The following is a 25400-nucleotide window of genomic DNA, read 5'->3' on the forward strand; positions in this document are numbered from 1 at the left end:
TAAAATAATTTGAAACTTTCAAAAATTGTACTGAAGGCTGGGAAGGTGACTCAGTAGTAGAATGCTTGCCTTGCATGTATGAGGCCCTGGGTTTGATTCCTCAGCACCACATAAGCAGAAAAAAGCAGAAGTGGCACTGTGGCTCAAGTGGTAGAGTGCTAGCCCTGAGCTGAAGAGCTGAGGGACTGTGCCCAGGCCCAGAGCTCAGGCCCCACGACCGACAAAAAAAATGTACTGAGGACCTTCATCCAGATCACCTTATTATTAACATTGTTCATAGCCATAGAAATCACCCTGAGAAATTAACAGTGATTCAGTATGAATAGCTACTCTATGCACTTTACTTGAATTTCATCACTTATTTCAATAATGCTTTTCCCCTGTCTTCCAGGATCCTTTCTGGAGTTTGTATTGTGTTTGATCTTTCACATCTGTGGCATTTTGGAAGAGTCCTGGTCAGGTACTTTTTAGAATGTATCTGAGTTTTGGTTTGTATGATGTTCACTTATTATTAGTTTTAGATTATGTGTAAGTGGCAAGAATATCCATTTTATTGTCTTTCCATTCATCTCATGGATGAGGGAGGTATTCACACCGCAGTGTTTTGCAGATGGCCAGATACATGGTATCTGAGACTACAGAGATCAAATACACAGTGACATTTACTTGGAGCCTAGGACAGAGGAAAGTACCACATAACAGGAAGAACCACACATATCACCTTCTGGAAGAAAGTGAGCAACAGAAGCTGTGTGGGCTTCTACAAGAGTGTGAGAATGAAAAGACCTTTGATTCATAGGGGTTGGTTGACTTGAATATGGACCTGTGGGAAACATGCTATAGTCAATGATAAGTAGGCACTATGCTGAAATCCACTTGATAAAACTCTGACTAGCAGGTCACTTTCATGGGTATGTGATAAACAGGAAAACTTTAGTTTGGCTAGTCAAGCCCCTCTTAATGTTCCACAGATGTCAAAGCATGTATATTATTGGACTTTACTTTTAGATCTCAAACCACTTTAATGCAGAAGTGATGTTGTTCCCTTCACTTTGCATGCTGTCAGGGATTAATGTGATGTTTGCTTTGAGAAAGAGTTCAGCACTGAAAATACTGTTTCACTGCAGAATTTGGTCCACTTGTTTTAGTATCCACCTAAGGGAGATCTTTCCTAAAACTCAGTGTAACCCAAGTGATTTTTTAGGGTCCTTGTTATTACTTTAATACGTGTATGTTTTATGGAAGAAGTACCATATTTTTTCCCTTTAATAAGGTTCTGTAGTATAATTAGGTATTGTAGTACCTATAAGATCGCTGATTTTGCTCAGGATTGCTACAGGTGTTTTGTGTTTCCATATATGTTTCTCATTTGTTTTTCTTAATGATATGCTGGGAAGATAGTCATTGGGCTTTTGCCCACAATTGCTTTGACTATGTAGATCTTTTATTTAGTATAGTTATTTTCACATTATTTCTTCTACTGATTTATGAATAAGAGAGGCCTTTCCATTTCTAGTGTCTTCTTTAATCACTTTATTTAGTGTTGTGTAGTTTTTATTGTAGAGAACTTCAACTCCTTGCTTAAGGTTATTTCTTAGCTGCATGAGACTATTGTTAATGGAACCGTTTTCCTAATTTCCTAATTTCTTTCTTACTATGTCAGTTATTGGTGTGTAAAAAAAAGTATTGAAAGCCTGGCACTGGTGGCTTACACCTGTAATCCTAGCTACGCAGGCGACGGAGATCTCAGGATCATGGTTTGCAGCCAGCCCCAGAAGGAAAACTCCATGAGACTCTTATCGCCAATTAATTTAAAAAAAATCCAGAAGTGGAGCTGTAGATCAAGTTGTAGAATGCTTATGCAAAAAACCTTAGGGACAGCAGCTAGGACTTGACTTCAAGCCCCAGGAATGGCATAAAAAAAACTCCTGAATTTTTGGTGTACCATAGTTACTCTGTACATTGCTGAAGGTGTTCATTTGATTTAAGCTTTTTTCTTCTGGAGACTTAAGAGTTGCTCAAGTATAAATTTGTATCACCTGCAAATGGGGTTTTTACTTCTTACTTTCATATTTGTATCTCCTTTCTTATATATCTCTTACTTGTCTTATGTATCTCTTACTTGATGAAGCCAGAATTTCAGAGTACTCTATTAGAGTGCTAAGAGTGAAACCTTTCAATTTTTGCTTATGTAAAATGTTATCTATAAATTTGTCATATGTTGAAATATGTCCATTTATTTGTTACTTCTTTGGGCTTTTTTTTTATCATGAATGATTGTTGGACTTTGTCAAAGGCTATTTCTGAATCAGTTTTTGAAATAATCATGTAATTTTTGTCTCTGATTCTATATGTTTACTCTATTAATTTCTTTGCATATATTGTATCATTCTTACATCCTTGGAATGAAACCAATTTGTTCCTGTGTATGATGTTCTTAATGTGTTAGTGAATTTGGTTTCCAACTGTGTTCATTACAAAATGTTGTCTATACATTTCCTTGGTCATATCCTTATTTAGTTTTGGCATCATATTAATAGAAGCTTCATATAATCAGTTTGGTAGCATTTCTTCATTTTCTATTCTATGAAATAGCTTGAGCATTGAAAGTTGTTCTTTTTTAAAATGTCTGTTGGAATTAATCAGTGAATCAGTCTGATTACATGATCTTGGTTGAGAGACACTTTTTTCAGGTAATTTTTTTCATTGAGTTTTAATTCTATAACTCAGGTCATGAGTACAATGCATCTTGAGCAATATCATCCCTCATGTTGTTCTCCTGAGAGACTATTTATTACTATTTTAATCTACTTGCTTTGCAATTAGCTTTTGCTTGCACACCTTAACTTGTTAAACTAGTGATTGACCACAGGAGCCCTAGTAGTTTTTGCTGTTTATTTTAGACAGGGAGTCTCATGGATTTTACTGCCTTGGATGAATTTGAACTACTATCCTCTAGATACCAAACTTCTGAGTAGCTTGGATTAAAGATATAAACTACCAGCACAAGGCTGGTCTTGTTTTATAATCCCATCATATGTATATATTTTAAATTCAAGAGATAAGACCATTTATATTTAGGGCTATTAAAGAGAAGTATTTATTGATCTGTTTCGTCTCTTTTTGCCTAAAATTAGAGTACTGTTTGTCCTTTCTCCCTTATTCCTCATACAGGTTTAATGGGTTACTGAATTTGTTATGCTTGATTTTCCCTCTTTTATCTATTATGTCTATTCCTCTCATAAAATTTATTGTTTTCTGACCTCATTTTTGTGACAAAAACTTATTGGTGTTTAGGATTTTTTGTCTTTCGCATTGCTGCTGTGTTGGTCATGGACTGTTTTAGTTTGTGTTTATCTTGAAAATAGTCCTGTATCAATTTAAATTGGTAACTTTGCTGATATAGTAACCTTGATTGGCATTTATTTATCTTTAGACTTTGAGATGTATCCTACTCTTTCCTGGCTTCTATTTCTGCTGAGGTCCCATGTAATATAGATTTACTTTTGTAAGTTAATCAGCACTTTTATTCTTTACAGCTTTCAGTAGAAAGATATTTATGCTGTAGACTTAATATTTTGATTATAATGTGATGGGGAGAGTTTCTCTCCTGGTTATCTTTTTGGATTTATATATACATCCTACATTTGGATTTTCATATCTTTACATTTTGGAACTTTTCTGTTATAATTTCCTTGAATGTATTTTCTATTCCTTTTGTTTGTGTATCAGATTCTTTCTCTACACCATGAGTTTTTATGCTTCATTTCTTGATCATATCCCAGAGATTTAAAATTTCTTGTTATACACATTCATTTTTTTCTTTTTGTTGTGAGCAAATATTTCCTTTTATGTTCTTCAATCCTTGGTGGTTTTTCTTTTGCTTATTCTGATCTATTGTTGATTGTTTCCACTATGCCTTTCATTTGATTTATTGAGTTTTTATTTCTAATAATTGTTCTTTTTTTTTCAAAGTCACAGAATCTTTGCTGAATTTCTCACCTATAACTTGCATGGACTTCTTGGTTCATCAGTTAACTTGAGTTGTCTTTTTGTCACTGATTGTTTTAATAAGTTGTTTTTTAATTCTTTGGCATTTTGACCCTTTCATTATTGAGGAGTTCGGAGCTTTGATCAAAATCCTATTATGTCTTTCTTTTTAGTATCTCTTGGGTCCCTGGGTTGTAATTGTCACTTCTATTTTCCAATATTGTTGAGCTGACTTCTTAGTAATCAGTTTTCCCTTGATGGGATAATCTGCATTATATCTCAAAGGAAAGACAATGAACTAGCACAATAGAAACAAATGTGGCAAGGTGGTAGTGTATGCAATCTGTGGACCCCACTAGTTGAAGGTCAGTTGTGAGTACTTTGGATGACTGTATTTTCTTTAGAAGCTTCCCATCTTTACACATCTGGAATTGCTGCTTGTTCCATTAAGCTTTGTTGTTTGTGAGGTAGTCATCTTGTCTACCAGAATATTGATTTGTCCAATCTGTTTATACAAAGTGAGATCATGAGTGATGTAAGGAATTCTTCTTCTTTCTTTTTTTCTTTCTTTCTTTCTTTCTTTCTTTCTTTCTTTCTTTCTTTTTATTGTGAAAATACTATACAGAAGGGTTACAATTACATGGGCAAGATAATGAGTACATTTCTTATCAAGCATTGTAAGAATTATTATTCTTTTATTCTTAGTTTTCTAGCTTTTTCCTCTGATTGTTATGTAAGTTTTGTCATATTTCAATACAACCTAATCTCTTTTTATGCACACTTAGTTTCTGTTCCAGTAAGATGTTCAAATTTATCATTTGCTGATTTTCTCCTACAGATTTTTTTTAACCTATAACTTTGTCAGTCAAGAAAGTTTTATTCTTTGTTTCCTTGGGCTCTGGGGATCAAATCCAGGGCCTTGTGCATGCTAGGAAAGCACTATACCTCTGGCCTTTATGCCCAGCTTAAAATTATTGCTGGAAGGAGTTCTTATTGCTTACTTGGAGGATGACAATATCTTGGTATCAGTTCTTCATATATATTTACACATTTGTTCAATCCTAGAAGCTCTATACACAAATTAGTTTCCAAACTTCTGGCCAATAACGCGATTAGAAATAGTTAACTTTTTATTAACTATTTTACTTTAACCTTAGAAAATATGGTTAAAGTATTATTTTCCAGAGTTGCCTGGTGGAATATTTCCTAATCAAACTAAAATTATTTCCTTGTATATAGTTATCTTGATTTATTATCATCTTCTTCGACTTTGAGCCCTTCCCCTCTCCAATATCCTCCTCAGAGAACTAGTTTAAGGACCCCCTATTGTAAATTTGCATTCAAAATCAAGTTCTTTACATTAAATGGTAAATTATTTTCACATCAAGTTCACAGATTCTCCTATAATGTAGATACCTGGTACCCACATTAGTTTGAAAGATATCGCAATTGAGGAAAACTATAAATGTTTGGGATGCATAGATTTCAATACTATACTATAGATTCTTGTGCTTTCTCTCAAATCCTACATACGTTCTACTGAAGACATCCTGGATTTCAACAAATTTAAAGTTTTTACTTTGTTATATAAGTTAAGAGCATAATTTATTCAGGGATTGCCATAACTTTTTATCTTACTTTGGAGCACCAGTTTGGCTTTAGGGAAATATATTAGAACAAATTTGAGCATGCCAAGATTCAAGGTTCACATAACAATCTAAACAAAACTGAAGATTATGTGCACCTGACAGTGCTTCTCCATATTCATTGAACTGTGCAGTGAGTGCTTAAAAATGTAAAAGTTTTGGTTTAGAAAGCATATTGATTTTTAAATTTATCATTATCTTTACCACACTTGGTCAAAATTATGTATTTTAAATCATCTGTAGATTTTCTTTTCTTGCTATAGTACTCCAATTTTAACTCGGGCCTTTCACTAATTAGACAGATGTTATACTACTTCAGCCCAGGCCCACAGCCCTGTTATATTTAGTTTTTTTAGACAGTGTCTTGTGTTTATCACTAGACCATCTCTAGACCACAATGATCCTATCTCTGCCTCCCATGTAGTCAGGATGACACACTGTACTACCAGTTTGTTGAGATAGAGTCTCACTAATATTTTGCATTGACTGACCCACAGACACAGTCTTCCCAATCCCTGCTTCCCATAGGTGGGATTACAACTGTCAGCCACCATGCCTGATATCTAGATCTTTTTCTAGTAAGTGATACAGTGTTAGTGCTATATAATTAGTTCTTACTCTGCATTGTTTAGGAAACAATGACAAAAGTTAAATACACATTTTTGGCATAGTATTTCCATAGGCAGTGGGTCCAGTCCATAGGTGCAGGAACTGCAGATACAGAAAGCATCTTAAATTGTCAGTTTAGATATTCAAAACAGAATCAAAGTTGTACATAAACATGCATTCAAAGAAATGTCACTCCTTTCTCATTCCTTCAATGTTTTTCCTATGTTTCCATTTCTTTCCCCCTTTCCAATTGTTTACCTATAGGGATAGTCTTTTCATCTTGCGGCCTAATCTTTCCTATACTTACATTGCACAGATGAGCATGTACAAGTTTTTAAATTGCTTTCTTACATACTTCAAAGTCCAGTATTCTAAGTCCTTCCTCATATTTTTCTACTCATTTCACAGTCATCCATATATACAGATATATGTGTATATATGGATACATATATATAATATGAATGTTATTAACTAGCTGTCTAACTGAGTAAACATTGTCAGGTATTTTTGAAATTGTATTATAGTTTAATTTAGCTTAAGGATTATTGATATCTTTTTCATGTGAACTTGTCAGGGAAGAAGATATCAAATTGGAGTAGCATTGATTGTAAGTATTTCAAATGTCTACAACTGAACCTCTCAACAAAGCTGACTGCACATCCTCACAGAGTTGTGTGCAGTCTTTATGAAATGGCATGTGCTGTAAATTCTGCAATGGAATTCAGTATCCTTTTGTACTAATTGGTGAAAACATTCCTTCCTTCCTGAAAAGCAATCCCTTTCTTACAAGGAGGTTTGACCTTTGCTGCACATGAAAGAATCACAGTTCTTGGCAAACAAGGTCCAATTAGCTTTTCTTGAATGATAATCTATTTTAAAAAACCCATTGCATACTTTTGGTGACTAATTTAAGATGAGCCTTATGGACTTTCCTGCCTGAGCTGGCTTTCAACCATGATCTTCAGATCTCAGCCTCCTGAGTAGCTAGGATTACAGGCATGGACCTTTAGTGCCCAGCTGTTTTTGTAAAATGTGGTTAGAACACAGATTTTTTGCTCATTAAACACTTATGTATCATAAACAACAATTAAAATGCTAGTATGACTGCATTTTTTCATTTATCTTGGGTATATATAGAGGTGAGATAGGTGTGACAATGGGTAACTATGTTTAACTTTTTAAGAAACCACCAAACTTTTAACCTTAGCTCTATGATTTTGATTTGCCATCAGCAATGTATGTGGCTCTTCTTTCTCTATACACGCAACAACTTTAGTTATTTGCTCTCACTTTTATTTATTTATTTTCACACTAAAGACTTGAAATCAAGGCCTTGTATTTTTTTACACAAGCACTCAACCACAATCCAAACTTTCTTGCTTGCATTATTTTTCAGATCAGCTTATATATATATAAATTGCCCCAGATTGACAGATAATCTCCTACCTCTGCCTCCTTCATAGGTGAGATTATAAGTTTGAACCATCACTTCTGGCTTATTCTTTAACTGGCCTTGAACCTTCAACCTCCTCTGTTCCTTCTGAACAGTTTGAATCACAAGCATGAGCCACGATGTCAGGCCCTACTCTCATTTTGGAAAATGACTGTTTATTTGGTACAAGATGGTATCATAGGCTAGTTTTAATTTGTATTTCCTTAATGACAAGTGTTGCTTAGCATATTTTTTTATCTAGTTGTTAGTCATTTCTGTGTCTTCATTCCAGCAGTGTTTATGGTCATTTGCAACTTCCATTAAATGAATTTTCCCTTTATATTATATGTTGCTTTTATGTTCTGAATTCTAGATCCTTATCAAACAGACAATATACAAATATTTTTACCAGTTTTACAGCTAAGTATTTTCTTCAGTTCCCACACAGTTATGAGATAATTTCTAATTCTTATAGCAATAGTTCTCTAGAGATAGCTGTACAGTTTGCTATGTATTTATTTAGCTAATGTTTTTATGTGGCTGTCTTTCCAGATTTCTAAATATTTCTCACCCTGATACAGGTGTATTAAGATGGAGCCACAGGATCCAGGCACACTGCTTGATCTTGCTATGCAGACTGTGGTGAAAAATGAGTCTGTAGCATTACGTGCAGTTGAAGAGATACCACGAGAACTTTTTATTCCATTGTTCAATGTTGCTTTCTCTGGTGGGCATAAGAATATAGTGAAGGCAATAGTAAGTACTTGGCCCTTTCCTTGTCTCCATGTCGGAGCCTTGGAGAAGCCGGAGTCATATTATGAAATCTTGGAAGCCATGCTTGATGGTCTTCAGTTTCTTCCTGTTCACAACTCTTCTTCTTGGTAAGATTTCATATAATATAGACACGATAAATCCATAGAATATTATGTTGAGATCTTGTTCAGGAGAGTACTTGCAAGTCTCCATAGTTGATTAATAGATAAGGTCTTTGTGATACTATGAGTGCAACATTTGTGATCACCTTAAAAACATTAATCTCTTACAAATATGATATAAGCTACTGGTGATTGAAGATACAACTGATGTATATAGATGATAGATATTATTACATAGAAGAGGAACATGAACACTAACACTGGGAAAGGCAAAATGAGAATAGAATGTAGAGCAACTAACAGAGGCTATGTGATTTTTTGTGGGAAAGATTTGTTGCCACCTGGTATTTGGAGTAAACCCCAAGAATATAGGTATTTGTCTCTGCTTCTCATTGCTGATTCTGCTGGTTTCCATTAACACACACTACCTCTCATATCTTTCATCTACTCCTTTTCCTACAGGGTTCCCAAACTGAGGATTCTAGATTTAAGGCAGAATGCAGACTGTAAGACCACATGTTTCAGCTTTTTGAAAAAATTCCCTTTCTGTAATCATGCTTGTACTTACTCTCAGAACTCTATTATGAAAAGACAAGAAGCCAATAATGGTCTTTCAACTTCAGAGCTTCAAGTATCCAGACAATCCATGGAATTATTAGTAGACCTTTATCTTGATGGTAGCAGGAGTGCAAGACATTTTCATTCTATTCTTCGTGGCAAAGTTGAGAAGAGCTTGGGGTCTCTGCACCTCTGTTGTAGAGATTTACAGATTTCTAAGTCACATGACAACAAAAATACCCTGAAGTTGTTGGATATGAGGTGCATTGAGCACTTGGAAGTGGATCAGACTTATCTGAGTGAAGTCTGCATGATTTTCCCTCAGATGGTCAACTTGAGCAGCCTTAATTTATCTAAAATCATATTTAGATCTTATAAAAGGAAAAACTTCAAAATGTTTCTGGCCCATCTTAGCCAGCTAAATGATCTTCAGGAGCTCTGCCTATCTTACTTCCCCCTCAGAAACCAGCTACATAAACTACTCAGGTAAGGGCTTGGAGTGGTATTCTGGATGATATGAGCTGTCAGCTAATTCAGGAAGGAAACCATTCTTGCATATTCCCTAGTTCCTTGTAACATATATTTCCTTTCTCTCAGTTTGGACACTGCTAGGGAATCTGTAACTGGCCATGCTAGGAAATGCCTTTCTCATAGTGAGAAGAAAGGCAAGATTAGCAATATACATTATACTCATTCTTTCAGTCAACCATATATAGATAGCATGACAGACTTAAAAACATATTGGTAAAAAAGACAGAGGAAAGGGACATTTGCAGTTGGAGAAAGTTTCATTCTTATAGCACTGATGCACATAGTCATGATATGACCATAGTAGTTAATACTGTCAGAGCCTTTCATTCATGGGTTTTCCCAAAGGCTTAGAGTCAAATGGAGAAATTGTCATGTAAGGATTATTCAAAGAGAATCTTCTGTAGCTTTCTTTCCCTGACTTCTCTCTATAAAATAAGTGAATTAGACCCCCACAATGTACTATGGTGTAAGTATTAATTTTTTTCATTTAATCTTTACTATCCTATAAACTAATTGATAGTTTACATTTAGAAGAAGTTGAAGCAACTTTGTTTGTGAAAAATAACTTTTTATGGTAGCAAATCTATTACTGATATTAGAGCCTACATTGTTAGCTGTCATTTCAATGTATCACCAAGTGATTTAAGACTCCTTGTCTGGATCAGTTACTCATGCTTTAAAAATAATTTTCCTTTTGTCGCTACAGAGTTCTGTCACCGCAGTTGGCTTACTTGCATCTGAATTTTTGTGACCTGACTAACAAAGACTTTATTTACTTCTCTGAAAGCCTTAAGGCCCGACACTTAAAGCTATTGAATCTCAGTAAAAACCAGATCTCTTGGGAAGATTCTCTACCATTACGGATTCTTCTGGACAATTTATCTGGTACCCTGCAGCAGCTAGAGATGAATAATTGTCTTATTACAGATTTAATTCTCTCTGATTTTATACCATCCCTAAGACACTGTTCCCACCTCCAAGTCTTAAGCTTGGCCTGTAATCCCATTACCATGCCTGTTCTCAGGAGCCTTTTGCAGAACCTAACACCCTTGATAGAGCTAAAGTATGTGATTTATCCCGTTCCTGTACATTGTTATGAACAGTGGCATTTGCGCAACAGTTTGGACGAAGAGAAGCTGGCTGAAGTAAAGTCAGAAATAAGGTCAATGCTCTGGGCAGCACAACGTACTGACATGAAGTGGAGCACATCATATAAGTGATTTTCACAGTGTGAAGGGTTCATTGAACAATGGTGTGTAGTCAGTATTCTTTCCTGAAGCCCTTTACCATATGTAAAACACTGCTGTTCTCTGAAACTAGTATTAGGAAGATTGGATGTATGCCTGGGATATATAAAAGATAATAAAGGGCTTTCAAAAATCTTTTGAGTCTCTTGTCTACTACTCTACATCTGCCTTCTTCTTACTGACCATTTTACTGAGTAAGTGATGTGGGCTGACCCATTCATGTTATACCTTTTCCTTGCCAACATTGACAGGCTTACTTCTGTATAATTGACACTAGTCAGGACAATTGAAAACTTTTCCTGGATGTTTTGATAGAGTGGTGGCAATTCGTCATTAAATTCACTCTAAGGTATACTACACTCTGAGTTTTACTGTTGAGTTGATTATAAAAGCTAACCTGCTATTAAAAGAGGAAAGCTATGCCCATCTACCTATGGATATCTAAAACTGAATGCTGCTGCATCCTTTTCTAGGTCAAGAGCACTGGGACTAAGACTTTATTTCATACACATTAACCAAGGATCTCTTATTAGGTACCACTCTAGGTGTTAAGAGTGAGAAGGTAAGGTCCTAATTCAAGTCTATCAGAGTATAAATGTTCCCATCCTTTATGTGTCTCTCCTTTCTTGGACTCCTTTTGTTTCACTTCCTACGCACAAGACTTTTACCCCATTTCATGTTCTTTTAAATAGAAGTGGCCTCCATACTGTTGAATAATTCAACACTCAGGGCATTGTTTAGATAGTTCTTTCTCAGAAGGGTTTTCTCTTGTTTCCTCTATTAGCCAACTTTCTGTCACAGTGCAAAAATACCCAAGACAATTAACTTACAAGGAGGAATTACTTAGTTCCCACTGTGAGGGTTTTCAGTCACTTGTTGCTTGATTCCATCATGTTTGATCCTGTAGTGAGGCAGAGCTCATGACAGAACAGAACTGTGCACTTAATGGTCCCCAGGAAGGAGAAAAAAGGAGAGGAGCTAGAGTTTGAATAGCCCTTTCAAAGGCATGCCTCCAGTGCCCTAGTTGCTCCAAGTAGGACTCAACCCCAAAGTTGCCACCACTTCCCAACATCACCATACTTTATATATTGTTGTAAGGTGAGAAATCAGAGAAGACACATTTTGGGAGGTCAAATCATGGAGTCTTTATGGGAACACTAGCAGTCTGAAGGCAGCCAATTGTTACAGAGGTCTGAAGCCCACAAATTATATATATAATTGTAAAAAATACAGAGGGGTTACAGTTACATGAGTTGGGTAATGAGTACATTTCCTACTGAGCATTGTTACCTCCTCCTTTGTTTTTCCCCTACCATCCATGCTTCCCTCCCCACCTCCCCAACTCCTCCCCTCACCCGGACACTGTAAAGTTCGTTTTCAACATAGTGCCCTGTACATCTCATCATCACAATGGGTCAACCTGCATCCCCATTTAAGCATTCCATTATATCCCTTCCCCTCCCCAAATTACAAAAATGTATATACAAGATGCAGATCACCGGAATCAAATACAGTGAAAACGGGTTATACCATAGGGGAAGAACATACAAAAGAAGCAAAAGAATCCCATAGTGCATTATAAGTACATTATAAACAATAGCAAGAAAAAAAAACCACTTGTGCCCCTGTCTTGGGGTACATTTCGCTTAACGCCATCTTATATGGTCATATGTACATAGCCTTTGACTTTCTCTGCTTGTCCTAGACATGTACTAGTCATTGCAAACAAGGGAAACCATGGACCTATGTTTCTTTGGGCCTGGCTTACTTCACTTAATATAATTTTTTCCCAAGTCTTTCCATTTCCTAACAAATAGGGCAAATATTCTTAACACAAGAAACAGACTAGAGAGGAAAGAACAAAAACAATACCAAAAAAACAATTCAGCTCCAATGGTGAGCTGAAATGGGATGCCATGGTGATGAAAACAGCCAGGAGTCAGGAGACAGGACAGGAACATGGAGACACAGGAAATAGCATAATCATCCCTGAGCTGGTCCAGACCTAAATAGGGCCAGCTCAGGTGGCACAGTCACAGGAAAACTCCCAGTCCCAGGAACTGGACTGATAGGGTTAGTAACCTATCAGTCAAGTGCCTGCCCCTGTCTCCAGAGATTCCATTATGCTCATCATCTGAGAGGGAGAGGGGGCTTCACCTTCTCCCACCATGAAGACAAGATGCCAGACCTTAAATGGACATACTCAGGTATCAGCAGAACTTTTCCGTCTAGGGAAGAGAGGCCTCAACCTTCCATATAGGGTATACTTAGAGGCTATTCAGAGGCTGGTGATTCAACCCATTTAGGGAGTTAAGGCAGAATCAGAGCGTTCTCCATATGCAAATCTTTCCTAAGGCTATGGCATCTGCATTTCTCTGAAGCAGAGCCCTCCTAGCTGACCTTGAGCTACATATCTACATTCAATGAATAGCCTCTCTCACCTGTAGGCTTTTCAACACTGGGTAAATAATTCCCTCTGCCCAGAGGCACCAGGAAAGCTGTAAGATATTACTTAGTCTCAGCCTTCTTACTTCAGTACCAAGCCTTTATAATTGAGCTTTTGGGACATTTAAGGTCTAAGCCATAACAATTCCCTTATTGTCCCTTGTTCTATTGTTAAATGCTCTGAATACATCTTATTTATATCCTTCAAATTATAAAGCATTTTATATGTACTTGCTTCTTTTTTTTATTTTTTAATTCTACTGGAGTTGCCAGTTTGCTATGATACATGCACTAACTACATGTGTCTACTGAATTCTAGAAATCTGTTCACTGTCTTGTGTGATTTCCTATCAATATAAAAGGCATTTTGACTATCCAAGACTTAATAATAAACAAATGATATGGAATAACTAACAACTTACATTGCTTACATATTGAAATGATTATTGCTGGCTGGTGGCTGACTTTCTGGGGTCTGGCTGTTTGTTCTGCTTGTCTGTCTGCATCTCAAGGCCCTCCAGACCTGGCCTGACCATAAGCATCAACCCCCATACCATAAATTTCCCGATGATTTCCTGATGTCTATGCAGCTCCCATGCAGGTTCCCTCCCTATAACTACTTCCTTAGCTTAATGACAGCTACTGCTTTCTGTCCTGATGGAGATAGCCTGCTAGTCTTGCTGGCATTAAACATCTCCTCGCTGCTTGTATGTGTGTGGTGTGTTTATCCAGTTGAAACATCTAACAATCATGTAGTGTTTCAAAGGCATAGTGAAAACACATACAATTTTGTGTTCTTGTCAACTGTTGAAATTCTAACATCATTTCAATGACTTTGTAACAAAAATAACTAAAAATAAGTACTAAATGGTTGATGTTGTTTTCTTGTTGAAATTAAGACTATTTTTATTTTGGTGCCACTTCTGGGTCTTGAACTCAGGGCCTGTGCACTCTCCCTGAGCTTTTGTGCTCAAGGCCAGTGCTCTACCACTTAAGCTGCAGCTCCTCTGTGTTTTTTGTTTTTTGGTTGGTCATGGGGCCTGAACTCTGGGCCTGGGCACTATCCCTCAGGTCTTCAGCTCAAGGCTAGCACTCTACCACTTGAGCCACAGCATCCACTTCTGGCTTTTTCTGCTTATGTGGTGCTGAGAAATCGAACCCAGGGCCTCATGCATGCAAGGCGAGCACTCTACCGCTGAGCCACCTTCCCAGCCCAAGCCACAGCTCTATCTGTGGCTTTTTGGTAGTAAATTGTAGATAAGAGGGTCAGGGATACTCCTACCTGGGGTTGACTTTGAAACATGCTCCTCAGATCTTAACTAAGATTACAGTTGTGAGCCATCAGTGTCCAGTACAGATTGCATTTTTTAAAAGATTAAGTAAATATTTTATTTCCCTTCCAGAGCTGAGGACTGAGTATTATGCCCACCTTTGGTCCTCTGCTCCACCCATACCTGAGCTGCTCTCTTTCCTGGAGTTCCTGCCCTATAGCTGGCCACTCCCTATCTCTGACCAGACCCACCTGAGAACTCACCTACCTCACTTCCTGCTACCTGGATAAGGACGGATGTCATGTGCTCTCTCTTCAGGAAAATATGGCTCCTCTAATAAACCTTATAATAATCTTTCTACTGTGCCTGCTTGCCTCTGGATGGTTCCCTCAGATGGACATGAAGGATCCTTTCAAGAACCTAACTCAGGGCCTTGACTCACCAGGATCTTCCATTGTCCATTGAGCTAAATCTCCAACTCAGTAAATCTTTTTTTTTTGTCAGTCATGGGGCTTGAACTCTGCACCTGGACATTGTCCTTTAGCTCTTCAGCTCAAGGTAAGTACTCTACCACATGAGCTGCAGTACCACTTCTGGTTTTCTCATGGTTTATTAGAGATAAGGGTCTCATGGCCTTTCCTGTCTGGGATGGCTTTGAACCGAGATCCTCAGATATCAGCCTCCTGAGTAGCTAGGATTACAGGCATGAGCCACTGGTGCCCAGCAGTAAATCATTTTTAATGTTGAAATTATAGCATATTTTTTTCCAGACTGAGTCAAAACACTGTTGAAAAGCTGACCATAAGAATCTACCTCTGCAATATCTGTTACTCAGTGAAGAGAGGTAGGAAGATTGAGGTCCAAGTCTAACTTTAGACAAAAGTTATACCCTTCTTTAGAGAAAATAATAATGATTAATAAAGTAAAAGGTTACTTTCATTAACAATGATGACAGTTTCCAGTACCAACTTAGAAAAAACCATATGAACAAAGCAATTATCTAATACAGTTATGCCTAATATAACAAGTCAGATACATGAAAATTTAAAATGCAAAAATTAATACTTGCTTCATAGGTTTTATATTTCTAGTGTGTTGAAATGACAATGCACTGAATTTCAAAGACATTGAAATGGGAAGCTGCGTCTTCATAGTTCTTGCACCTAAATGTTACATTATTCTTGGCATTTGGGTTGATATTTGTTACTGAAGCTCATCTATCCCTTTAAACTTTGTTTCTGTCTTAACTTTTTCCAGTATAGTGCTAATTATACATAATGTCCAAATAAGTAGGGACCTCATGTGCTCAAAATTATATGCCTGATATATCAACATCTGTAGCAGAATACTTAGGAGGTGGCATATGCCAAGAGGTTAGATTATTTCCTCCCATTTCCTCTCCCTACTTTAGTGTCAGGTTGCAGTTAGTGGAAACACATCCAGAGCTCAAAAACAGAATTGACTATATGAAGGAAATATCTATAAATTCTTATAAGACTAGTAACCTCCCAATTCTTATATTTCAGAAAAATAGCAAAACAATCATAGTTACTAGCTATGTATGGGTTTCTTAAACATATTTTAAGGATAACAAATCCAAAGGATTGACCACTCTTTCTAAATAAATAGTCCTCTACTAATATATAGTAGGGCAATAAACACAGATTGTGCTTCGTGGCTTAGATTCACACACACACAACCCTAAGTCCAGGAATTTTGTTTTCTGTGGGAGGTCTTCTTCTAGAGGAATCATATAAAGTATGTTTCATTTGGAAACTGGTTCTCTCATACACTTATCACCTTATAAAGAACAATAGTACAGTCTTGGGGATTAGGAAATTTCAGAATGAAAAATTCCACTGTCGCTAATCTTCAGTGGCTGGGAAAAAGCATATTTCCCACTTTATCAAGAAGTATAATCCAAATAAACCCACAGGCATGAATTTACTTGAACTTGTCAGAGAGCAGATGTAGGCTGATTCCAAAAGTCAGTTTCTCTAGCAGTGTCTGGAAGTGCTAATTCTTGGCCTGATACCGGAAGAAGCACTAATCACTACATAAGAAGCTTCTAAGATTAACTTTGGACCCATCCTTGGAGTTGGGAAAATGTGCAGAATCTCCAAGCACAGATGCACTTATGTAAGAGTGAGGTCAACTAGTGAATGATCTGGATAAATTAACTAGGAAGGCAAGGAATGAATAGTATGTGAATAAACAGAATTGACCTGTGTAGGCATATACAGACAACTTTGGGAGGGGGGTGAAAGATTAAAAATTAGAATTACATTTTACAATTGCTAACTGCTGATTTTGCTTTTGTAAACTTGCTGCACTAGCACTAACCCCCTCCCTTTTCTGGAAATAAGGAATTGGGCAAAAATCTCAGAGTCCAGATATTGGCCCCAGGACAAGGTCTGTGGTCATAAATAAAGAACAAACCAGTACATTTTCTTTTTAGTGCCTGTTCGGGAATTCCCCAAATGGGACCCCGAGATAACGACCATCTAGCAGGACTAACGATGTGAACTCCCCTAACAGTGGGACCCTGAAATTAACGACCCTCTGGCAGGGAGTACTTGACAAAGAACCTGACACATTCCAGACCACTTTCCCGGGCCTAGGATCGGAGATAGTTGCTGCCTGGCAAACACTTCTTCCGGGTCAGGGTCAGAGATAGTGCCCATCTGGCAACCACTTCTCCTAAATTACCCTAGAAGGACTTTCTAATTATTTAAAAACAATAACTTATTAGCCTGACCAATTATCAGCCCCAGCCCTTCCCCCCCCCCCTTTGTACTGCGTCAATTATTTTACGAAGAGTGTTACTAAATTCTTGCGTGGCAAAGTGATTGTTGGTGTATATGGTGACCTTTAAAAGGACCAATCACGGGACGCTTTGTGTTATGCATTAATCTTGTGGTTTTTGCCTTTAAAAATGCCTTACAGGGGCTCGGGGCTCTCTCCCTTCCCGGGGCAGAGAGTCCGTTTGCACAAACGTCAAATAAACTCCTCTTGCTTATTGCATCTCCTGGCCTGGAGTCTGAGTTTCTGGGGCGCCCTCCCGTTGACGAAAGTATCCTAGGGGACTAGGGTCTTTCAGGGGGAAGGAGTGGGAGGACAGAGGGACAGTGGGAGAAAAACGAGGGAGTGTGTAACAATATTCAGCAAGAAATGTACTCACTGAGAGGATCCAAGGCAGTGATGAAACAGGAAGGAAACATCGTAGCTCTCTCCTACTAAATAGAGAATTCAGGTGCCAATACACAGTTCCCCCAAGAGACCAATACAGGAACTGAAAAAAAAGAAAAGAAAAAAAAAAACACCTCAGAACCTGCACAAAGACGAAAAACCGTGAAGACCCCTCCCCCACCCCTTGCAGGCAGTGTGGCTCCGAACTGCCAAGCTGCAAAAGCGACCTGGCCCATGGCTGCCTGGGATCTCAGAACCACTAGCATACCATAGAACCCAAATGCAGAAAATTCCCATGGAGCTGGACCCGGACAGTGTAGGCAGCGACAAAAACCAGAGACAAAATACCATAAAACCCAGATCCAGAGCTCCCACCACCACCCTGCTCAGCCCACAATCATTGCAATGGAGCTGGTGCTGACCTGCAACCAGTGAACTACAGCACATAGATACAGGGATCTGCCACAGCACCGCTGGACAACACTTAATCAGTCCACCCATGGGGGACCTCCCTCCCCCCCCCCTCACGGGAACCATGCACAGGCTCTAGAAGCCTGTGAAATGAGTTCCACCTGTAACTGTGCCAGGGCTCCAGCAGCCCCGCCTGTGTGCCCCAGACGGTGATTGAGCAGCCTCTGCTGCTTGTCCCTGCCTGAGTGGAGCAGGGAATTGGAGGGAAGCCCTAGGAGCAGGAGGAGTGCCCCCAACCTGTTCAGAACTGACAAGCAAGTATACCTTAACTAGGATCCTAAGCCGCCTAGGCCACTGGAACCTGACCCATATCACAAAACACGCCTGTGCTCCTGCTGCTAGAGGAGCACCCACTAACACTGGCAGCTGCCAACACAGTACTGTACAGTGGCCCTAAGGTTAGGTGACCCCTTGGGAACTAGCCTGGTCTAAGCAAAGGCTCCATCTGTTGCATACCAACAGGCAGAGCTTGGGTCACAGACCTCACAAATCTTGAACCCAAATTCGTAAACCACATTGAAAGGTTAGAAGATTCCTGAACATTAAAGACAATAAACCCAAAAGCCAGCAGCAAGCTAGGAAAGAACTCCAGTGAAAGCAAAGAAGAAATGGAGGACAAAAGATCAATTAAAAGTGATGATGGCAGAATTGGCTAAAGAAATAAAAAGAGATATAACAGTAATTTAAAGAGTACAAAGAAGAAATATCAAAGGAATCCCAAGACCTAGAAAAACAAATGAAGTCAAGAATAGACATGGAGCCAGGTGCTGGTGGCTCAGCCTGTAATCCTAGCTATTCAGCAGGCTGAGATCTGAGAATCTTGGTTCAAAACCTGCACAGGCAGGAAAGTCCATGAGACTCATCTCCAATAAACCACCAGAAAAGTGGAAGTGGTGCTGTGGCTCAAGTGGTAGAGTGCTAGCCTTGAGCTGAAGAGCTGAGGGACAGTGCCCAGGCCCAGAGCTCAAGCCCCACGATGAAAAAAAAAAGTATAGACACGGTACATACCTTGTTAAAAGATGAAATTAACACTTTGAGTATTGATAGTGAAAGAGTAAATAGATCTATTTCCGAAATGCAAACCACAAAGGAACCCATTCGTAACAGAATGAAAAACAGGTGGAAAATAGAATCTCACAAGTTGAAGAAAAAACAGAAGAGCTGGAGAAAAAAGTCATACACACACACACACACACACACACACACACACACTCAGAAATTACCAAAGGGATGTCTAAGAACTGGCAGACAATGCCAACAAATCTGATCTTCGTATAACTGGGATAGATGAAGGAGAGGATTACCAGACTAGAGGGATGCAACAATTATTCAATGATTATTACAGAAAATTTCCCTAATCTCAAAAGAGAAAACCTCACATAACAGAAGCTTACAGAACAACTACAAGACAGGGTCCTAGAAGAAACACTTTTAGACACATTGTAGTAAAGACACTAGACCTGAATTTCAAAAAGCTGCCTTTAAATGCTGTAAAGCCAAAGAAGGGGCTATACTACAATGCAAAGAAAATTAGAATCATTGCAGACCTCTCCATACAAACCCTCAATGCAAGAAGAGCCTGGAAAAATACCATCCTAGCCCTGAAAACTAACAACTGCTAACCCAGACTGGTATATCCAGAGAAACTAGCATTTACGTTCGACAGAGAAACAAAATTTTTTAATAATAAAGAAAAATTAAAGAAATTCATGATCAAGAAGCCAGCACTACAAAAAATACTTAAAGGGGGAATATAACCAGAGGAAAATAATCAAGACCAGGGAACCACATCAGACAGAAACCTAATGGAGAGTTCACTTTATTAATATGAGATGTCTTTCTTTGTTTTTTTCTGACTAATTGTAATTTGAAATATGTTTTATCTGATATTAGTATTACTACCCCAGCCTGTTTATGAGGGACATTTCCTTTGGAAGACTGATCCAGGCTTTTACTTGAATAGTCAATATTTGAAAGCCTTGAGGCCATAGTTAAGGAAAGACAGAGGAATTGTTGCAGATTAGGTAAGCTAAGAACAAAGGGTAACTAAGTAGGGTAGATTAGATTTTGTGATGAAAATAGACTATTAGTAAAAAAAAATGCTGGTGAGTACTAATAAAGCCAATGAACTAAAGCAGTTTAGCTTAAAGCATTATATCTCTTGGTAATTATACCCAGGTTCTGTGGGTTTTCAGCCTTAGGAGATGCTGATAAAAGACAAATAGCTCTTTGAACTATTTTTGTAATTATTCTATAAATCTAAAATTACATAAAAATACAAAGTTAAAGAACTGTGTTTCCCCAAGATCCCTTAAATAGACCATAGGAAACTTTGGTGGTTTGAGAGGTGCAAACGTCACAAATTTGAAAGGTATTATGATATTAAAATTAGTTATCATGATCCTTACAAAAATCCTTTTACTCTCTTACTGTACATTCTTCAACATACATCTGTGCCTCAAACTTGGAACCAGTCAGTTAGTGGTTTATGGCCTTTGAATCTTTTCAGATACTTATTTAGTATCTGGGGACAATTACAGCAAGTATACCTTTAGGTTGTTGATATTTTGCTGCTTGTATTGATTGTATCTGCATTTTTGTTGCTATATTTGTGTTATTCCATACATTCTTTTCACAACCATGCATCAATAGCTTCAGAGATGTGTAGAAGCATAAAATTTGAGACAGAAATGTTAATGATTAGCTCAGAATTGCTAACACAAATGTAAACTGAGAAGAATAATCCATTAACAAGGAAAAAAATCGCAAGAAGTATGTATTATTGAAAAGCTGAGTTTAAACAATTTGTTGCATTAGTATGTTGTCTGAGATGCAATTCTGTAGAGTAGCTGCAAGAACTATGATATATTCTTTTTTAATGTTTTTTTATTGTGAAAATACCATACAGAGGGGTTACAATTACATGAACAAGGTAATGAGTACATTTCTTATCAAGCATTGTTGCCTCCTCCTATGTTTTTCCCCTTCCATCCCTGCCTTTCCATCTCCAAGACTACACTCCCCCGCACTCCTGCCAAAGTTGTAAAGTTCATTTTTCAACATAGCATTTTGTACACCTCATTGTTGCAATGGATCCACCTGTATCCCTATTTAAACAATTTGTTTTTTCCCTTCTCCTCCCCAAATTATACCAACATCAAATACAGTGAAAACAGGGGTTATACCATGGTGGAGGGACATACAAAGCAACAAAACAATCATCTTATAAATATGTTAGAAACAATAGCAAGAAAGAAAAAAAATCTTGTGTCCTTATCTTGGGGTTCATTTTGACTAACATCATCTTATCAGACTTTTTCTGCTTGTCTCAGACATATATTAGTTATTGTAAATAAGGGAAACCATGGGACCTATGTTTCTTTGGGCCTGGCTTACTTCACTTAATATAATGCCTCCATCAGAAAGAATGACATTGCCCCATTTGTTAGGAAATGGAAAAACTATGATGTATTCTTTAGTGACATTCCCACACAATGTTTCAGGACATATTTAGTAAACTGAGGGTATGGAATAAATAAATAAAAATTACTACCACAGACTTTGTGTCCAGAAACCGAGACTAAATTCTAAAGAGTTGTGTAAATTTGGAAAATAAATTCTAAAAGACTTAATTTGCTCACCAATAAAGTAGGGATACTGAAATATCTAAATCATAGCTGTAATGAAGATTAAAATAAATAATTATTAGAACAAATATGAAAGTTTCAATAAGCATCTTACAAGAAGAGATATTGTTATTGCTTTTGTTGTTATTGCCACTATATTATTGTGACATATTGAAAAAATTACCTGTAACAATGTACATGAATTTAAAAAAAGAAGCAGCTTTGGGGATCCTCAAAGGAAATTTGTCTACGTGTGGACAAGTATGAAATGATGCAGGTCAGTTTCTGCATACCTAATAATAATGTTCTGGGAAATCAGTCAGCATCCTTTCCCCCTTTATGTTTGCTTCATTAGGGTAGACTAGGTTCCTAGAAAAAGAAAGGAGACCTGAGAACCCAGAGCCCACCATAATTTCTACATGTGCAGGGCTGGAAAACCATTCCTTCCAAGTAAGGCATCCTGTGATCCTGCACATAAACACTACTGCCTATCCATGCCAGGGTAGTTTGTCTGAGCTACAGACAGGTATGGGCATGGGGATTCTGTTGCCCACTGGAGAAAGTATACACAGCTTCACTTTACAGGTAAGAAAACCTGCAGCCAGGAGATGTGACTGATGTGTCCTGATGACAAATCTCATGAAGATTATGCAGTGCTTTTTTTTTTTTGAGACAGGGTCTGTGTAGCTCTGTTAGTCTGGAGCTTCGTCCTCAAAGTGCTGGGAATAACATGAGATTATAAGCATGTAATGCCACACACTGGGGTAGCATTTCTCCTGGAAGCACATGTTCCAGGGCTGACTTCTGAATTCTGTAGACATCTCAGTACCTCCAACATATACTAATCCTGGGAAACTGCTCAGGCTCAGACCATTGAACTCTGATATTGTGAGGTTGGGGAAGAGTGGGGGATGTAATTTTATCCTCAAAAGAAACATCAAAATCAGTGGCTCATACCTGTCATCCTAGTTACCCAGGAGGGTGAGATCTGAGGATCAGTTTGCAGCCAGCCAGAGCAGGAATATCTGTGAGACTCTTATCTCCAAGTAACCAGCAAAAATCCGGAAGTGGAGTTGTGGTTCAAGTGGCAGAGCACTAGCTTTCAGTGAAAGAGCTCAGGGACAGCACCCAGGTTCTGAGTTCAAAAAAGAAAAAGAAAAAGAAATGTACTCATTACCTTACTTATATAACTGTAGCCCCTCTGAACAGCACCTTTACATCAAAATAAAATATAATAACTTTTTTAATAAAGCATATATACCACTGTGAATGTATTAACCACGGTAGTCAAATTGTTATGCTTTATAAGCTTTGTGAGTTTTCAGGTAATCAAGACAGAAATCTTTATTCAGGAAGGACCTTTGCTAAAATAAGGAATGCATAGTTACAAAATATCAAGGCTATCACATGTGTATGAAACATATTGGAAGAACTTCAAAAGGCACCCAGTATGATGCAAGTAGACACACAGGCATTCATTGTTTTTCAGCATTTTGGCAGAGTTCTCTATCAGTCAGACTTGTCACTGTTGTGACCAAAATACTTTCCATACACAAAACAAGGGAGAAAATGTGTATTTATACCCAAAGTTTCTAAGGGATGAGTGAGGAGGACATGATAGAGCAGACTAGTTCACGGGATGATGGCCAGGAACAGAAAGTGGTCTGTGGCTTCCAGCAAGGAGTTGGGACATCACATAGACACCAAACACCCTCCACCTGCTGTAATGAACTTCCTCAGGCTGGTTCTGAAACCTTCCTGAAATGGCACAATCATCTAGATAGTAAGTACTGAGCATACTCTCTGTAGAAGAATATTTCATATTCAGACTTTGGCAGTCTTCTACTTGCTTTTATAATGATACTTTATTATGTTGGGATAGTGTAACTCCACATAAGTAGATTCCTTGTCATCATGATTTTTCAAATATTATGTTTTAGAAATGTGTAGCATAGACTTCATAAAATATGGAATGGTGAGCACCAAGACCTTTGCCATCATTAATGATCATCAAATGCCAACAGAGATGGCATGACCATAACCCCAGCTACTTGGCAAATTGGAGGCACGAGTATTATAAATTAGAGTCTATCTTTTGCAAATTTGAGATCCTATCTCAAAAAGCAATGACAACAATAAAAGAAATCAAGGAATTAACAGTGTGCTCAAGGCAGAGAGTGCTGGCCTAGCACACACCAGTGTCTGGGTTCATCCCAGAGTAACAGAGGAAAAATTTAAAAGAAAAAGAAAATTAATAATGAGATGTGGAGTTGAAATGTGGAGTTGAAAACTAAATATCAAGACATAAATTGATTTATGTCTTTAATATGGATATTTTAGTCTGACATAAAACATTAAATCCATTTTTATACTTATGTTTTGTTTTTTCTCCATTCACACTGTTTGAACATAGTACTGTTCTCTGGTTCATTATGCACTAATCTTTTGTTTCAGTTAGCCAATTGAGCATCATGTTCTGTGAATCAAATTTATTGCTACCTATGTATTTTAGAATATGTAAAATCAAAAATTAAAAAAAATAGTATCTAGTATTCTCAAAGACACTTAAGCACCGTTGATAGTGTATTGATGACAAATTGATACCTAGAAGTAAGATATAACCTGGTGATAATGTGATCATAGTAGCTCACACCTCTAATCTTAGCTATGTGGAAGTTTGAGAACAGGATGATAGTAATTCAAGGCCACCAGGGTAAAAATGTTTACAAGAACCATTCTTACCCACCAAAAAGCTGGGTGAGTTTGTCTGCCAATGTCATCATAGCCATGGGAGGAACATATAGAAGAGGAACTTAGAACAGGGAATCTTGTACTTTAAGGTAAGGACATACTTTAAAAATATTGAAGCAAGGTGCCAGTGGTTCATGCCTGTAGTCCTAGCTGTGATCTGAGGATTGGGGATCAAAGCCAGCCTGGGCAGGAAAGGCTATGAAACTCTTATCTCCAATAAACCACCAGAAAACCGGAAGTGGTGCTGTGGCTCAAGTGGTAGAATGCTGGAAGAGCTGAGGGACAGTGCTCAGGTGCAGAGTTCAAGCCCCATACCAACAACAACAAAAATAATAATATTGAAAGGCTCAAGGGCTTTGGGCACAGCTCCAGTGATAGAACCCTTGCCCAGTAAGCATAAGAGTCAGAGTTGAAACTCTATTACTAACATATCAAAAAAATTGTAGTAGAGCCGGGCGCTGGTGGCTCACGCCTGTAATCCTAGCTACTCAGGAGGCTGAGATCTGAGGATCGCGGTTCAAAGCCAGCCCGGTCAGGAAAGACCGTGAGACTCCTATCTCCAATAAACCACCAGAAAACCGGAAGTGGCGCTGTAGCTCAAGTGGTAGAGCGCTTGCCTTGAGCTGAAGAGCTGAGGGACAGCGCCCAGGCCCAGAGTTCAAGCCCTACAACCGACAAAAAAAAAAAAAAAAAAAAAAAAAAAAAAAAAATTGTAGTAGAAAACACAACAGTTTATCAACCTACATAAAAAATGGACAG

The 25400-nt window shown here is 37.9% G+C and overlaps 1 long non-coding RNA gene across 1 annotated transcript; it reads left to right on the forward strand.

The window, feature by feature from the left end:
- Positions 1–388: 388 nt before the first annotated feature.
- Positions 389–9252, forward strand: LOC138839449 (uncharacterized). The gene is made up of 3 exons (XR_011375978.1): positions 389–460; positions 8259–8558; positions 9015–9252. It is a non-coding gene; the product is annotated as an uncharacterized lncRNA (long non-coding RNA).
- Positions 9253–25400: the final 16148 nt, after the last annotated feature.

This window comes from Dipodomys merriami, unplaced genomic scaffold, assembly GCF_024711535.1.
Source record: "Dipodomys merriami isolate MVZ:Mamm:240054 unplaced genomic scaffold, mDipMer1.0.p SCAF_3, whole genome shotgun sequence".
In the NCBI taxonomy this organism is placed as follows: Eukaryota; Metazoa; Chordata; class Mammalia; order Rodentia; family Heteromyidae; genus Dipodomys; species Dipodomys merriami.